Below are 18,477 nucleotides of genomic sequence, written 5' to 3'. Positions count from 1 at the left end.
AAGTAGCAAGTGACCAAAGGTCTTGGCGTGCCCAGAAGGCAAAGTGTGCACATGTTGCTTGTTGTCAGTGAAGGATGTTGGCGCTGTGGCCAGTAGGTGGCTTAATGGGTGTGACAAAGCCTCAGTAATGCATCTGGGGGAACATTGCAATGTTTACACTAAAGCAAATAAAATAGTGCTTTTGTTTTGTAAATGAAAAATAATCACCCCACACCTTTCTTAAGTAAAAACAATTGTTTCTTGTCAAATTGAACATACAACCCTCTAAAAATTTTTTGGAAGGCCATCATGCAAGTCTTTATTGCAAGAACATCAGAGAAATAAAGCACTGAGCCACTTATCCTCTGTTTAAATTTATCAGCTCCCCAGTGCCGCAGCCCAAGAGCTATTTATAGGTGTTATTTCTCCTTTAAATCCTTTCCTTGTAGGGAATGAGCTAGATCAGGAAAAGCCCATTTCATTCAGGGTTGCATTGGCTGCCAGAGGATCACAGTTTTGAATTAATCAGGAGTCTGATTACTTTCCCTGAAACTATTCAAGTAGTAATGATTTCGCTGTCAGCACTTAATGAGCATTTCCTTTGGATTGATAGTCTTCATTGTTTTATTCACATACTTAACAATTTTTGATCAACAGTTTAGATAAGAATGGAATATTTGTTTCCAAGACTAGTGGGAAAACAGATAGGACAATAGAATAGCTAGTATAACTTAGAAACTGGAAAACTAGCAAGCTAATATATGAGTGCAAAGCTGGCCCCTGGAAATCATGTATCTCCTGGTGTTGACATTTCTGTAAGAACTAACTGAAATCCTGGGAATCAGGCAATGCTATAGACTCTGTCTCTGCACCTCTGCGACCTAGAACAGTGCCAGGCACTCAGCCGCAGGCAGGAAAAGGGAGGGAGAAGAAGCCCCTACCAAAGGATAGCAAAGAAGGTTGTCAATTAAAACATTCATTTCATGCTGGAAACAAGCTGTGAATTCCTTTAAGTGCCAGAACTTCCATTAAAGCCTTTTATGAAATCTACAGTTACATGATGCATTATTTCATCAAAGACAGAATGTCACTTTTGAGGTGTAGAATCGTGGTGCATGCCCTTTCTGATTATTCACAATTCCTCTCAATCCCTTGTCAAGTGACAACTTCAATAGCTTTTTAAAGGAAAGGCACATGTGCACAGAGAGAGCCAGAGCATTTCTTATAAGGTGCTAAGAGGCCAGCAGGGATTTCAAGGTTAGCTCCTAAGACTTTGAGGGGGAAGAGGACTTAAAAAATTCACCTATTTCCATAAAATGCATGGCCTTTGGAGGGTACCACTTAAGCATTCTAGAGATAAATGTTATACATTAAAAATTAAGGCCACCATAGCAGAGAGCTGGATCAGAAGTGGAGCAGCTGGGACCCGAACTGGCGCCTAAATGTGATGTCTACACTGCAGGTCGTGGCTTTACCCACTACACCACAGTGCTGGCCCGAGGATTCATTCTTGGGAGCAGATATGTGTCACAGCAGGTTAAGCCACTGCCTGGGACACTGGCATCCCGTATTTGAGCGCTTGGTTCAAGTCTCAATTACAGTCTCTGATTCAGCTTCTCAGTAAGGCACATCCTTGGAAGTAGCAGATGGAGTCTCCAGTACTCAACCCCCTGCCATCCGTGTGGGAGATTTAGATGGAGATTCTGGCTCCTGACTTTGGCCCATCCTCAGCTGTTGCAGGTATTTGAGGAGTGAACCAATGGATGGAATTTCTCTGTCTCTCTCTGTCTCTACTCCACCTCATCACTCCATTTTTCAAATTAAAAAAAACAAATTTTTAGTAAAAGTTTCAAAAAAAAGTGACTGCATAATGAGACACATCTATTTTACCAGCAAATTTAAATAATAATCTGGCGTTGCACTGCTCCCTAATTCAATTTATAAATTTATGTGCTTTATTTAATAAAAATGAGATGCTAAAAAAAATTTAAGGCCAAGCTTTAGAAACCTTTTAAAATTTTGAATACTATAAAATAAAAACAAAAAAATTGATTCCAGAATAAACAGTTTAATTACATTAGTTTGTTTTTCAATCCATGAGACTGTATAGAGGCCAAGGGGTCAGAAATTTTCAGCCCTGTTTTCCAGATGGAGACACAAGCAGTAGACAAATCAGTGAGCAGTAAAGTCTGTCAATGAAACCCCCTCATATGGTAGTTAAGACCACAAACTCCAGAGCACGTTGACGCTTTCCAAATTTCTCTTCTTAGACAAATTCCTTAGTCTCTCTGTGCTTTGATTAGCTCATTCATGAAATGTGGACAAGGCAGTACTTTTCTTTTAGGGTTAATTTGAGGATTAAATGATTTGGTTTATGTAAAGCTTTTAGAAATACACCTGAAAAACATGATATTTGCCTTTTTGTACTGGCTTATTTCACTAAGTGTACCAGTCTACAATTGCATACATTTTGTTGCAAAAAAAAAAAAAAAAGGAATACACAGAGTACAAGAAAGGGTAATGCATGAGTGAAACTGACAACTTGAAATCTAATTATTGTGTATGGCCCCGCCTATACATCTAAGAAAGTATGGCCTTTCTGTTTACTATTTGTTGGATTCTTTATTTAGTGGAGGATTAAGCTTGTGATCATAAAGTAAATTGAAAGTATGCCATTGCAAAAATTAAAAGAAAAATAAAAAAGGAAGGAGGAGAAAGGTTAGAAAGTATCATTATGTTCTTAAATCTATGCATATGAAATTCATGAAATGTTCCTTTATATAAATGAATAAAAATATATGGTTCATATTTAATAAATATTCACAATTTTCGGAGGAAAGATAGATAGGTTGGAAATAAAGACAAATATGAAATTGGCACTTGCTTGTTCAGTGTGATGAGTTTGTATCTTTTGCGTCCAAGGTCCCAGGAACAAAAGATGGGACTCAAAGCTCGTCCATCCAGCAAGTAAGACAGGCAATAGATGGACAGCCACTAGTGCAGATCCAGGGGATTTCAGGGAAGATATGGAATGCATAAATCACAGCTGTCTCAAGGGGACTATGCAGTCTAGTGCGACAGGCACTCTTGGGAAATGGTTGGCCACTTGCAAGTGTCATTGTGCTAACTTCAACTGTGGACTCGCCTAGAGAAGGAATGGAGCTGTAGTTCTCAACCTGTGTTCTGTGGTGGTCACTGATCATGGCCCGCCACAGGTGTGTGTGCCAGGGTGAATGCTAGCTGAAAACAGTCAGTGAGTTTGCTAAAAGAGAGTCGGTGTTTCCAGTTGAGGTGCATAGTTAGCATCCCCAGTGTATAGTCAAGCATTGGCTTGCGCTTTGCCTTCCGGAACAAGTTCAGAGGGAACTCATAGAAACAGTGACTGCCGCAAAGGGCAGCATGGAGCTTTTGAAAGGCAAGTGAGAATCTGCTATCTGGTGGTTATGACTGCTTAGTTGATTCTGATGATTTGCTTAATGTTGTTTGGGAAATTTTAAACTCTTCATGTATTTATTCCTGATTCCTACCCTAGTTCCAAAGAGTCCCAGGAGCAGAGTTGAGAATCACTGTGATAAGGTCCTGTGGCTTCGGGTGAAGTTTCAAGATTACCAAGAAATTTTCAGTGTGTGAATGTGGTCTTTCTGCATAGAGATTAGAATATGTGCTATTGTTTTAGTTCTAACACTGATTATGTAAAATCAAAACCGCAATAAGATATTGTTTCACCTCTGTCAGAATGGCTAAAATTCAAAACACAGAGAGTAACAAATGCTGGTGAGGATGTGGATGAAGGGGAAGACTTGTACACTGTTGGTGGGAATGTAGACTGCAGAAAACTGTGGAGATTTCTTAAAATACTAGAAATAGAGTTGCCATCTGATCTAGGACTCTCATTACTGGGTATGTACCCAAAAGGCTTGAACACATTATATCAAAGAGATACCTGCACCACTATATTCATAGCAACACTGTTCATAATAGACAGAACTTGGAATCGACCAATCTGTCCATCAGCAGATGAATGGCTAAAGAAAATGTGATGCATATACACAATGGAATATTATTCTGCCATGAAAAAATGACATTGTTTCATTTGCAGCAAAATGGACACAATTGGAGGATTATGTTAAGTGAAATAAGCTAAATCCAGAAAGATAAATACCACACATTCTCCCTTAGATGTGGGAACTACAATTTAAAAATAAAAAAGAAGAAAAAAGAAAGAAATGTCTGTGTCTATCAATACTGCTACAAATATAGCTTGAAAAACCTTGTTTTATACTTTTGTGAAACCAATGGTTAAGCATGTTATATCACTATAGTTTTAATGATCTATAATTACTTTACAATTTACTGTGTATTTTTAAAATTGTTATTTTGCCATTTGATTATTGTCTATAGCTGTTGTCTATATTCCCAATAAACTTGGGTCTTTTTGCTTTTTACTTTTTAAACTTCTTATTCTGTGAATTTTAAGCCTTTTCATTGTAATGTAAATTTAAAATATATTACCTCAAAAACTAAAAAAATAAAAAGGGAGCAGAAAGGAGGATAGGAAGGAGAGAAGGGGATGGAGGGACTAAAGAAGGAAGGGAATATCATATTCTATCTTTTTTAAAGATTTATTTATTTGAAAGTCACAGTTACAGAGAGGCAGAGGCAGAAGCAGAGGCGGAGAGAGAGGGAGAAATAGAGAGAGAAAGAGAGAGAGAGAGAGAGAGGGAGATTGATCTTCCATCTGCACAATCAAACCACAAATGGCTGCAACAGCCAGAGCTGGGCTGATCTGAAGCCAGGAGCTTTCTCCAGGTCTCTCACATGGGTGTAGGGTCCCAAGGGCCTGGGCCATACTCTACTGCCTTCCCAGGCCATAGCAGAGAGCTGGATTGAAAGTGGAGCAGCTAGGACTCGAACTGGAACCCATATGGTATGCTAGTACTGCTTTAACACACTACACCACAGTCCTGGCTCCAGATATTATTATATTTGTAGAATTGTTTCTACAAAGCTCATTGAATCTGTTAAAAACCAATTAAAATTAAACTAAATAAAAATCAGTTATCCATGGTGGGGTGAGCTGATGATGTAAACATGAAGTAAGTCCTTTTCCAATATTTAGACTCTCCTCTAAAACATTTACAAAAGGGGTTAAGGAAGAAAAAATAATTATAAATTATATTGCCATAAAAGGGCAGCAATTTGGGGTACAGCAGGGGTGGGCAGGTGAGCATTTCCCTAAACTTCTCATATAAGATTTTTTTCCCTAGTGATTATTTGTTAGAGTTTTTGAAAGTGTACCAGTACTAAACTGGTAGATTTTTTTTTTTTATAAATTCTACTCTACTACTCTAGGCTATGAATAGAAACTAATATTTACAAAAGTAGTTATTTTTAAAATGGCATTTAAATAATAGACATACATCAGTTGACAAACCAGAGACCCAACATTTTCCATATCTTGCAAAAAAAAGTATTGTATTAAACATAATTACAGTTATTTTTGTCTTCACTTGAAAGCATATTTTTGAAAATTCTATTTGTGTTCCAGAATTTAAATTTCTGTTTTGTGTGAACAATTCTACAACATAATTGATCTAGTTTATTAATATAGAATTATTACTGTATTGGTAACTTGAAATAATACACAGTGTATACATGTTAGAAAAATGTAAAAATGGGCCGGCGCCGCAGCTCAATAGGCTAATCCTCCACCTTGCGGCGCCGGCACACCGGGTTCTAGTCCCGGTCGGGGCGCCGGATTCTGTCCCGGTTGCCCCTCTACCAGGCCAGCTCTCTGCTATGGCCCGGGAGTGCAGTGGAGGATGGCCCAAGTACTTGGGCCCTGCACCCCATGGGAGACCAGGAGAAGCACCTGGCTCCTGGCTCCTGGCTCCTACCATCGGATCAGCGCGGTGCGCCGGTCGCGGCGGGCATTGGAGGATGAACCAACTTCAAAAGGAAGACCTTTCTCTCTGTCTCTCTCTCTCTCACTGTCCACTCTGCCTGTCAAAAAAAAAAAAAAAAAAAAAAAAAAAAAAAAAGAAAGAAAGAAAGAAAAATGTAAAAATGGGAAAATAACATGTGATGTTGCTTTAGGGCAGAGAACAGTGAAGTCGTGGGAGTGGGAGTTTGAAGGTCTAGAGGCTTCAACTAGAACTCAGTTCTAGTTTAGAATCTGGTCTGGAAACTTAACCACATCACAGAACCTCATGAAGTGTCAGATTTCACCTATGCAAATAAGGTAGAATGTTCTCTGGAATATCTATTTTAATAGCTGTTATAATATAAATACATAACTATTATACATAAAATTATTATGTATAATGATATATAAAATAGCTAATATCTGAATCTATTCATGCCAGCCTCTGAGTTTCTCTGAGGATTTTGATACAATATATGTGAGAACACTGTAAAAATAATGTCACTGTTTAAGAAAGTCTGCTTTTAGGATCTCCTATTCTCATCTTCTTTTAAAAAATTTGTTTATGTTTATTTGAAAGACAGGCACAGAGAGACAGAGATCTGTCATCCACTGGGCCACTCCCCAAGTGACCACAGAAGTTGGGCCTGCGCCAAGTTACAGTCTAGCATGCAGGATTCAATTCAGATTCCCCATGTGAGTGGCAGTGACCTAAGAACTTGAACCATCATCTACTGCCTCCCAGAGTGCACATTATCAGGAATCTGAAATCAGGAGCATAGCCAGGATTCTAATGTAGGCAGTCTAATATGGGATGCAAGCAGGCCAAGATGTAGCTTACCAGCTGCACCAAATGCTTGCTCCCCTATTCTTTTGTTATTATCAATATTTGATTTAAAATTTTCTTTTTATTATATATGAAATACATGGATATAGTATCATCATAGAAAATCAAGCGTTGCCCTATTATACAGAGAAGAAATTGGAAGGCCCTTGACTCACATCCCTCCAAATCTCCCTTTCTTTTTAGTGGTATTTTCTCGAAAGAGAGAAAGAGAGAGAGAGAGGGAGAGAGAGAGGGAGAGAGAGAGTGAATATGAATGAATGAATCCAGACTGTAGCCATTAGTCCAGACTTCCATCTGGGTTTTCCACAGGAGTGGCAGGGTTCCAAGCATCTAGAACATCCTCCATTGCTCTCAACAGGTGCATCAACAGGGAACTGGTTTGGAATTGGAGCTGCTGGGACTTAAACCAGAACTCCAGCATGGAATGATAACAGCACCATTGATGACCGAACTGAACGTAACAGAACACCGGACCTTTTGTGGTATCTTGTCAGCAGTTTATGAGTTTCCATTCAGAAATGTTCTAAGTATGCACATATGCATATATGTGAATTATAATTTTATTTCATTTAATTAGGATTCCAAAATTTATTTAAAATAAATATTTTTCTGTTTCTCACCTAAGAAGGATGTGACAAAATAGTACCACAGTTATTTCAGGTAGACGATTGATGTATAAAAGGTTATAGGAGTTATAGAAGAGAGAGAATTGGGTTTTTGTGTCTTCAACAAGGACAAAACCCAAATAGAAATGAATGTATTTCAATTGTCATAGTTGTGAAACCCCATTGCGTTAACAAATGGGAAATTACACCTCATGGCAGCCAATCTAAAATAATCTCAATGTGTTGAGTACCACTGGCAGATCTGCCAACACGCACAGATTCTCAGTGTGATCACAGATTTCATTGGTCACAAACAGAGAAAAGCACATGATTGTGCTGAAAACGATAACAGTGCTGCCTGCCCAGAAATCACAACTTAGGCTCCTGGGTGATAGCAGACTATCACACCTGCCACTTGACAGGTGTGCACGGAAATTTATGAAAAGCTTTTCTAGCCAAGCCATCATGCTGCTGAAAAGAATGGTGGATTCCTTGAGCCTTGACATTTATTACAGCTTTGCCAGCATATCTGTCTTGTAATGTGTGATTTGAAAAACGATATGTCTAACCGTGATCTTAATAAGCTCATTTGTTCCAGGATCTCATTGTGCTTGCACTTGCTGATAGAAGAGAGAGGGCCAACAAAATAAATAACAGAGGCTTCTTCAGGAAATAACTGTACTTATTTCAATATGGAGACAGTCTTTATGTTTAACATTGCCCGTTGCTATACATAGAAAGGAGTTACAGTACTTCTTTGAGATGTTTCATAACTGAGGCTCCCATTTTTTAACAACCTGAATTTAAATTCACTTGGCCAAAAACACTGAAATTACATCATATGATAAATAGTCTGGTGGAGGTGCAAATTTGTTAATATTATCAGGTAAAATACATCTTTAAATATAAATATATTTTAAAAAAAACAGTATAATACAGAAAGAAAACAACATATCGATCTCCCAGAACATGATGGGACTTCAAAAAGTTCATGGAAAATGGAGTTAAAAGAAATTATTTTCCAAAAGTGTTGAATTACATGCATCTCCAAATGATAGCAATTCTGTTGTTTTTCTTCTCATTTCTCATACCAAATAGGACAGAGTAACTGTCTTCTAAATGCTGTTCAATAAAAGAATTTCAAAAAATGAGCACATTCCATTAAAATTATAAATGGTAGGATGTGTCTAAGAATAATAATTTTATGACTATCTTCTCTTGAGATCATTTAATAATTGGGCAGATCAGCATATTCCAGGAGTCAGAATTTAGTCTTTTAACCACTTTGTCATGACATTGTGGCTTTTCTGATCATATAAGAGAAAGTACTGCATATTTTATTACATGATGGGGTTTATAGTATTATCTACCATAGGAAGATAATTATTACTTCTTTTTTCTTTATATTTTCATATTTGGGGAATGGTGGTAGACATTCTCTGTAGTATGGTAATGCAACAAAGGAAATTGATTTTTGTTAATATTTTAAAATCATGGAGTCACAACAATTAATTAGGAAATTCCAAAAATAAACTGAAGCTCCTTTAAATAATATAGCACTTTACTTCTAAATAACCAAAATTACTTTCATCTACTTTATATGATTTTAAATGGGTCATCTTATCCAGAGGCTCAAAAACACAATTCCATAATTCTTATGAAAGTATATCTTAAGGATAAATCCAAAATGACCCCACATTGTATAGAATTTGCTCAGTAATATTCACATTAAGATGTCTCCACATTGCTTTTATCTCTAGATTGTAAATTTAAGATACCTCTTCCGTATGCTTAGTGTATTTGTACATGGTTGTTTCACAGAGAGTAACAAGATGTAGTAAAAAACATAAGGTTTGGTACTAGACATAATTGGTCTTACAATATCACTTACTTCTGTGTGGGTGGGTTAGTGGGAGCACATCACATCATAATTCTGAGTTTCTCCACATAGGGGTAAGGAGTTTGTATTTAAGTTGAGGATTAAATATTCTGAAAGAAACTAACTCATAGCAACTGCACAGCAAGCTATATTTCCCTTTTGCATGAAAGATCATGCATCATTGGAATTTCTGTGTCTTTACTAATTAGTCCTAAACTTGTCTTCTGAGCACCTAGAGCGAAAGAACGTTAAGTTCCAAAAGGGCAGGAGCAGCCTACTATGTCCTAGTGAGTTATCCAGCATTTGACAGATAAAGATGTTCAATCAGTTGAATAAAAGAATGCATGCAGATGTTTCTGATCATTTATTCTCTTTGATCCCTCAAAACCTGGAAATCATATCTCATAGCTTTTTTATTGGCAATTTTAGATTCTTTAAATCCTTTGGCATCTCCTTAACATCCTCACTCCTAACCCTCTGATTTCAAATACAATTCACATTTATCTCCATAGTTTTATTAGGACTTATTTACATTTTTCACTACTTTTTCCTTTTTATTTATTCCTATTAATTGTATTAACCCAATAGGATACTAAAATAACAACATTTGCTTATTCTTTTCCTCTAATTGCTGTTCCAGTTGAACATTAAGAATTTCTCTTTGTTGTCCCCCTTAAAGCTATTTCAGATTCTATAACTTTTTATGATTTTCAATTATTAAAGTTATTTTTATTTGTACTCAGTTTAAAATACATATATTTCATATCCAAATTAATTTCATCTTGAAGTTGGGAATGGGACACAGCCTACTCTTCCATTGCTCCCCTCCCTCTCACTTCTAATCATTCTGTCTACTGAGATAAGGGAATAGATAAGATAGAAAAGGCCAGACACACCTGCAACTTTTTTGATATTGTGATTTTTCCCTTGGCTATTTCTGCTTCTCAGGTGATCTTTGCCTGGTGATTAGTTTTTCTCTTGATGATAGACAAATACTCTCACTTTAGTTGAAGGTACAGTTGAGTTCTTCAAATATCTTGTAGGAGCATCCTTATTGCTACTACAATTTTCCTGCTTTTCCTTTTTTATATAACCCAGAAGAACTCCCCATGGTTTCTCATTACTGAGGTTATTCTTTGAGCAGGTGGTCCTCTTCAATAAATTATACACAGTTCAGGCTAACAACCACAGTATCTATTTGAGCCACCAGAAAAGTAATCAAAATTGCCATTCCAAATGATGAAAGTGTTGAGCTCTTCTCTGCCCTGCTGTCTCTTTCCATCTCATTTCTTGCCAGCTGAAGCAGATAGAGAGAGAATATCTACACATTTGCTACTGTACCCATGTTCTGTTGAGGAATGAAATTCCCTTGGTTATAGCATCTTATTCTATTGGATATCCTCTACCTTGACTCTCTGCAGACTCTCGCTCTGACTACAGCCAATGTCTCAGGACTTCTAAGATTTCCTCCCTCTCACATCTCTCCTTACTGCTTTAGTTTTCATTGTGTGTCGCCTGTGGTGAGGGAGTTCTGGGAGAACTGTTGATGGTTGCAGAGCAAGTTTAACCATCTTCTAATAAATTCTAAAGTGGTTTCCTTTTCTCTTCTCCTCCATAATTTTGTTCTTTTCACATTGATGGATATGTGACATTTTATCCTCCACTCTGGATTCAGTAATTAAGTCTGATGACATAGGGAAAAAAAGTCTATCACCATTCCGTTAAATTTTTTAGGTTATGCTGTCTTTTTTCTCCTAAATTTCCCAACAAAATGATGAAATCTAGTTTATTATGAAATATCATTCTGTATCTTACTTATTGAAAGTGAAGAAATGTCAGGAAGATGAAAAGAGGAGAGAATTTCCAAATTTTTCTCAAAGAAATCACTATAACTATCAGAGGGTAGAGCCAGGCAAAAAATGGTACCAATGAAATTAAAAAAATTTTCAATATTTCATTAATTTAAAGTACTTATTGCTTGAGTATAGATGAGGCTAGCTTAGCCCCAGCTAAACAGAGTAAGCAGTACCCTGTCAGGAAATGCAGCAGATAAAAATCTAGGCAAAGTGTTATCATCACTAGTGAGAAGAAAGATGGAAAGGTAGATCCAGCCCACGAACAGATAGGAGCACTGAGTGTCACCTTTAATGCAACAAAGGATTTACATTCAGCCATATAGCAACAGGAGATCAAGTTCATTGCTAACCCAAATAAAAAGACTGTCAATGCCGAGATTTTCTCTGGCCTAAATTTTCTCTTTGACTGCTGAGTTCACCAGGATGCAAGGAAATGCTTTCCCGAATACAAAAGATACCTCTTCAGACAGCTAGAGCCCTCTCTACCTTAGGCATAAAGTGCCAAAAAAGAGATCAAATTCAATCACACAAGAAGCCCGGATGTTTATGAAGTAGATTCAGGTCAAGTTATTTAAAAAATTGTATTTCAGGACTTTAAGGTTGACAAAATGTACATTAATTTTTAGAAATCTTTGCATCAAATTAAATCAGTTATAAAGGGTTCACAGCATATAACAAATACAGACATTTATCTATATTTTAGATAGCAAGAATTTAAACATATATTCAAACATAAAATTAATATTAAGAACAAGTTTCTATAATATTTGCAAAATGGAAAATTCTCAAAAGCTTGTCATACAGACAGCAATCTCAGTTAACTGTTGGAAGACTTACTTCAATTAATTAAGCTAAGGAAAGGATATAGTGGTCAAGAATCAGAAGCTTACACAGGAGAGGAGTGAATAGAATCTTCAGGATGGTACTGAAGGGAAGGATGGCAGGTGTGCACTAACTAGTGATAAATCAGTACAGATGTGAGCTGTGGGATATGAAAGCCAAAAAAGATAAAATGGAGAGAATGACTCTTGGTCGATGCTGTAGGGAAGAATTTAAAATTGAAGACAAATAACCCAGTGATCCCACAGCTGGATATATATCTAAAGGAAATATGAGTACCTCATAAAGACATCTGCACTCCCATATTCATTACAACTTTATTCACGATTGCAAAGATATGGAAACAACCTAAGTATCCATCACTGATTGAATGGATTTAAAAATATGGTATATAAACACAGTAGAATACTTCAGTCTTTAAAAAGGAGATACTGCCATTTGAGATAAAAATGGGTAAAAACTGGAGGATATTTTACCAAGTGAAATAGACAAATGCTACATTATATCACTTGTATTTGGAATGGAAAAACATGTCAAAGGCTTAGAAACAAAGGGTAGAATGGTGGCTATCAGTGAGAAGGAGGGGACAAAAATGGGGTTGTGTTGGCCAGAGGGTACTAACTTGGAGTTGCGTAGGATGAGTAAGTCTAGAGATCTAATATGTGGCAGGGTGACTACAGTTAATACTCCGTGGTTTATCAAGACTTTTCTGAAAGAATGTATTTTATGTTCCCCCCTCCAAAAGTAACCAGGTATATGTATAACAAAAAAAAAATTTAAGCAAAAAAACAGACAACTATTAATTGGGGGAAAATATACAAGAAAAAATGAAATAATTTTATACTACATTTCTCATCTTTTAAAACTGACTTATTTGAAGTTATCTTCAAAACAAAATTCTGAGCTAACCTCCATCCTGGATGGAGGGAAAATACATCTATGAGGGACAGTATTGGTGGAAAAGCCAATCCTGTACAACCAAGATAAACAAACAAATCTTTAAAATGGAAATATAAAGAAAATGTGGCATATGTACATAATGAATACTTCTTAGCCATAAAAAGAATATTCTATCTTTTGCAACAAAGTGGATGCAACTGGAGACCATTATGCTTAGTGAAATAAGCCAATTCCAAAAAAGATAAATATGTTTTCTCTGATATGTAGTAATTAATATAGAATACAAAAATGTGTAAGAATTACACATCTTGTGATTTGACATCTTGTGACTTGATTATTGCTTTTAGTCCTTATCTATACTCCTATGGAACAGTGGTCTTTCTACTTTTTATTTGTTGAGCATTATGGTTAGTGGTGCATTACACCTGTAATTATAAAGTAATTTGAAATTATGGTGTTAAAAATTAAAGAATAAATGTAAGGAAGGAGGGGGGATTGAGAGAGGGAAGTTTGATGATCTCAGAATTTTATCTATGAAATACATGAAATTTGTTCTCTTTTAATCTTCATAAAATTTACAAAGAAAAAATAAAATGGCAGAATAAGTCTATTTTTAAAGATAAACTTTTAAAGATAAAGTTTTAGATAAAGATAATTTTAAGTATGAAATATCCAAGGAATTGATAATGATTACCTCTATAAAGAAAAACTGGAAGTGTAAAAGGGAATTCTGAAGATAGCTATTTTCATAACAAAACAGGGTTGTTGTGCTCCTATGTAATAGATACAAAAAGAAGCTCAGAGGTCTGCTTTCACAGTCGGGTGACAAGAGATGGTGATAATATCCTGTATATTTCTCTAAAACACTACTAGAAGAAAGGCTTTTGAATGATTTCACCACAGAAAACTTTGAGGAGATAGATATGTTTACCCTGATTGGACATTGCCCAATGCATATACATGTATTGAAATGTCACACGGTACCCCATAAATGTGTACAATGGTATGTGTCTGTTAAAATAAAATTTATTTTAAAGTGACAGCTCAATACTGAAAGAAAAAGAAATACTTGAAATAATTAGTGAACTACTAGTTATATTTAAATAGATACAGCTAGTATTTATTGAACTGCTTTCCTCTTCTTCCATGGTTCTAGAATTTTCAGCTGACCTAAAGAAAGTTCAGGATAAGGATTATATTTGGCTGCTTCTCACAGGAATAGGTACAGCTACATGAAACATGTGGCCAGAGAGATGTAAGCAGTAGAGTTGTCTAGCAGATTTCCAGAGTCTTCCTAAGAAAACCATGTGCATGTGCTCTTTACTTTCTTTCTTCATCTGTGTCCCTTCCTTAATCTTCATTCTCACCAATCTTGCAACTGATACTGGTTGTTGCCCTCATGCACTGCAATGCTAAGACTATGCACAATGCAGTAATGACTTGGGAATTCTCATCTGCTTAAACTACCTTCCTTCTTAAATACTTAAGCAACAACAGGCTCCAGAACTGTGAGACAATCATAATTGTTATTTCAAGCTACCAGTTTATGGTACTTTGTTATGGTAGCCTTAGGAAACTAATATAAAAGAGTAATGAGGTACTATTTTTCAAATCTCAGATAAAGATTAAGATGATTTCTACATACTGTCAAGAATGAAGTGGAAATTGGACTAATAATTGTCTGAAGAATTTGGCATGAATAAAATGCATGTATTTTGAACCTTTTATTCTATTTTCAAGAATTCATTTTTTTTTTTTTTTTTAGATTTTATTTATTTATTTGAGAGGTAGAGTTACCGACAGTGAGAGGGAGAGACAGAAAGAAAGGTCTTCCTTCCGTTGGTTCATTCCCCAAAGGCCGCAGTGGCCAGAGCTGCACCCATCCGAAGCCAGGAGTGCTTTTTCCTGGTTTCCCATGTGGGTGCAGGTGCCCAAGGACTTGGGCCATCTTCTACTGCTTTCCCAGGCCGCAGCAGAGAGCTGGATTGGTAGAGGAGCAGCTGGGACTAGAACTCTAGAATGGTGCCCATATGGGATGCCGGCGCCGCAGGTGGAGGATTAACATACTGTGCCACGGTGTCAGATCCTCAAGAATTCATTCTTAAAATGAGTAGGAACGCAGGAAAAATATATAACGAAGGGCATAAAATTATTGCTTGTAATAATATAAGATTATGCAGTATACCTGAAATTAGTGGGTAGTTAAATAGGATTTACTACTGCCTTTAATATTTAAAAGATGTATTTTGAAATGGAAATTTAATATACATATATTTTTGGTGGAAATAAATATTCACAGAAGATCCTGTCTGTGGAAAATTTGAAAACAAAAAACCTAATATGTGAATAGTGACTGTTGTCTATAATATACAGCACAATTTTTCCTTTTTGTATATATGCACGTCAAAAGCTTGTAAAGTGATAAATATGTACTTTTTGTCTATATGGACTTTTGAATTTTTTAATGAATAGAAACTGATGCAAATCATGTTTTTTTTCCTTTAGATTCAGTTTTCTTATTTATAAATTAAGGTACTGTTAGCTATGCTCACTATGTTTTCTGAGAAAATATTAAGGTTAAAGTTAGTAATGAAAAGTGACTAGTACCTTAAACATCGTTTTTCATATCATGGAAAGACAACTGTTTTGTTCCCCACAGTGTCTTTAAATCTAATCACATGTGTTGACCCCATCTTGATAATTGGATAAACATTGTTTCTGAGGAGGTAATAGAAGTCACACACACACATCTCACCTTCTCCATTCAGTAATTAAAAATGTCCAGACCCAGGTAGCAATCAACTCTGAATTTGATTCACAATGAAATCTTTCTTTCTCACTCATTGATGTTGGCAACAAACAGAGCCTGATCACAGAAAACCCTTATCTTTCTTCTCCCTCTCCCTGTCGTTACCTTGTTTCTTTTTGGGACTGGCTTAATTCATTAAGTACAATGGTTTCCAGTTACATCCATTTTGTTGCAAAAGAAAAGGATTTTATTTTATTTTTACAGCTGAGTAGTATTCCATAGTGTATATAAACCATAATTTCTTTATCCAGTCATCAATTGATAAACATTTGGGTTGATTCCATATAACTTTGCATTGTGGATTAAGCTGCAATGAACACAGGGGTACAAATAAATCTTTCATATACTAATTTCTTTTGGTTTGGGTAAATTTCCAGGAGTGGGATGGCTGGATCATAGCATAGGTCTATATTCATATATCTGAGGTATCATACTGTCTTCCACAGTGGCTGCACCAGTTTACATTCCAATTAGGTTTCCTTTTCCCCCACATTTTCACTAGCATTTGTTGTTTGTTGATTTCTGTATGAGGGCCATTCTAACAGGGGGTGAGGTAGAACTTCACTGTGGTTTTGATTTGCATTTTCCTGATGGCTAATGATCCTAAGCATTTGTTTCAAATGTCTGTTGACCATTTGGATTTCCTCTCTTGAAAAATGACCGTTCACGTCCTTTGCCCATTTCTCAACTGAATTGTTTTTTTATTGTTGAGTTTCTTGAGCTCTTTATAGATTCTGAATATCAACCCTTTATCAGTTGTGTAGTTTGCAAATATTTTCTCCCAGTTTATCAGTTGTCATTTACTTTGCTGGGTGTTTCTTTTGCAGTGCAGAAGCTTCTCAGCTTGATGCAATCCCATTTGTCAATTTTGGTTTTGATTGCCTGTGCTTCTCTTTTCTTTTCCAGTAACTCTTGACCTATGCCAATGTCTTGCAGATAGTCCGTCTTGAAATTCCCTGAGCATCTATTGGCTTCTTGTTCAGCTGCAGGAAGCAAAAACAGCAAAGCTTTTATTTTTAATGTTTTACATTTTCTCCTAATATTGTTATTATTTTGTCATCAAATTTTAGACTCAGGGGCTTTAAAAGCACGAGTTCATCTTAATTCTTTTAAAATTCTTTCCCCCTCATTCTCCTGAAATTTACCTTACACTTGCTTACTAAAAGCACTACATTGTCATAAGAAACAAGGCTTCTCCTGGCAGGAAGTTTAGATAACGTATTTGAGCTATTGTCCAGAATCCGCATAGTCCGTTTCTTCATTTAACTAGGGAGATGTCTGTCATGGAAGGGAAAGAAGTCAGGTACTCAATGTGATCTCTTTGTCCAGTGGATGTCTATTTAAATAGACTAACATCATTTGATAAGAGGAAGAAATGCTCTTGACAAGATGTCCCTGTCAAAGGATCACAGGATCTGTGATGCATGGCTCCCTAGAGGATTGTTACATAGGGTGCAAAACTGTACTGAGTAGAAAATTGAGATGTTTCACAGTTTAATCATGCCCTCCTGTTCCATGAGCCTCCTCTAAAGACCTTATCTATTATCATAGGCTATAGGTGGGTAAATGTCACTGCCCTTGATGGCTTGATTCCATTCTACTTCATCTGAGTCTCTTAAATGCCTAATAATTTTTTATTAGAAAGGTTTGATATTAAAATCTGAGTCAGATGAATCTGATTTCATATTCTGATCTCATGTTAGTTCGTTTCTTCAGCTTCTTTGAAAGAAAATTCATCTTAGATTGTCCTGTGTTAATAACAATCAGCTTTTTTCCAGGAATATTTTGCCTGCTTTCAAAATATGTCATACTAATACATTTTTGACCTTGATTCCAACTTATTGATGACTGGAATTACATTTAAATTTTCAGAAAAGCATCTATAGGTGCCATTTTGCAATTAGCTGATTACACATGTCTGCACAATTGTTTTGTTACACCAAAGATATTGTTTGGACAATAGATGACATGCCTCTAGCTCTTAATGGACTTGGTGTAAATTTATCCATACTTTTACCAGGCTTATGTCATTTTCCTTAAGTTTTTGTAAAGATTTATTTATTTATTCATTTATTTGAAAGTCAGAGTGACAGAGAGAGGGAGACAGAGAGAGTTCCCATTGGTTGGTTAACTCCCCAAAGGCTAAAATAGCCAGGGATGAGCCAGGCTAAAGCAATGAGTCAGAAATTCTTTGTCTCCCACATGGGTGGCAGGGACCCAAGTACTTGGTCTATCATCTGTTGCCTTCCCAGGTACATTAGCAAGAAGCTTATCAGAAACAGAGCACCTGGGATTTGTAGCATCACTGATATGGGATAACAACATCGCAAACAGCACCTTAACCTGCTGTGTGACAATTCTGGCCCCCTTCTTAAATCCTTAGAATCATTTTAATTTTTTTATTCTACCTCCTTGATAGGAATTTATTTGATTCTACTGATGTTAATTTTTATACATAAAGTCTTTGTTTTTATTCTTTCTTGGATATAAGATCTACCTAGAACCAGACCTATTGCTTGCTTGGCATCTGATAAGTATCCTAGCCTATTACTCTCTTTTTGCTTTTTTTTCTTTTCCTGACATTTTAGAATGCTAATAATTTGGCTTTCTTTATCAAATATAATTGGCACAATATTTCTAATAATCATCATAATGCAAATTGTTCAAGAATTGGCATTCCTTTTTGGCCAGGTTTAGCTATAAACACAGGCCCAGTGGATGTGAAATAAATTCAAGAGACATTCACAAGGCATTTTTGTCAAAAATGAAGTATATAGAAAGATTTTATTCTAAAGACTCTGATGGGGCTTGGATTGGGGGTGTGATACTAACCATGTTA

General features: G+C 36.1%; 1 pseudogene; it reads right to left on the bottom strand.

Moving 5' to 3' along the window:
• LOC149127349 (10 kDa heat shock protein, mitochondrial pseudogene) overlaps positions 1-16,885 on the bottom strand; it is a 75,508-nt pseudogene extending 58,623 nt beyond the window's left edge.
• Between the last annotated feature and the right edge of the window lie 1,592 nt (positions 16,886-18,477).

Source organism: Oryctolagus cuniculus, chromosome 3 (assembly GCF_051225735.1).
Source record: "Oryctolagus cuniculus isolate XC-2025 breed Fujian yellow rabbit chromosome 3, ASM5122573v1, whole genome shotgun sequence".
NCBI lineage: Eukaryota > Metazoa > Chordata > Mammalia > Lagomorpha > Leporidae > Oryctolagus > Oryctolagus cuniculus.
Note: the sequence above shows the minus strand (reverse complement) of the source record. Positions and strands in the feature narration are given on the sequence as shown.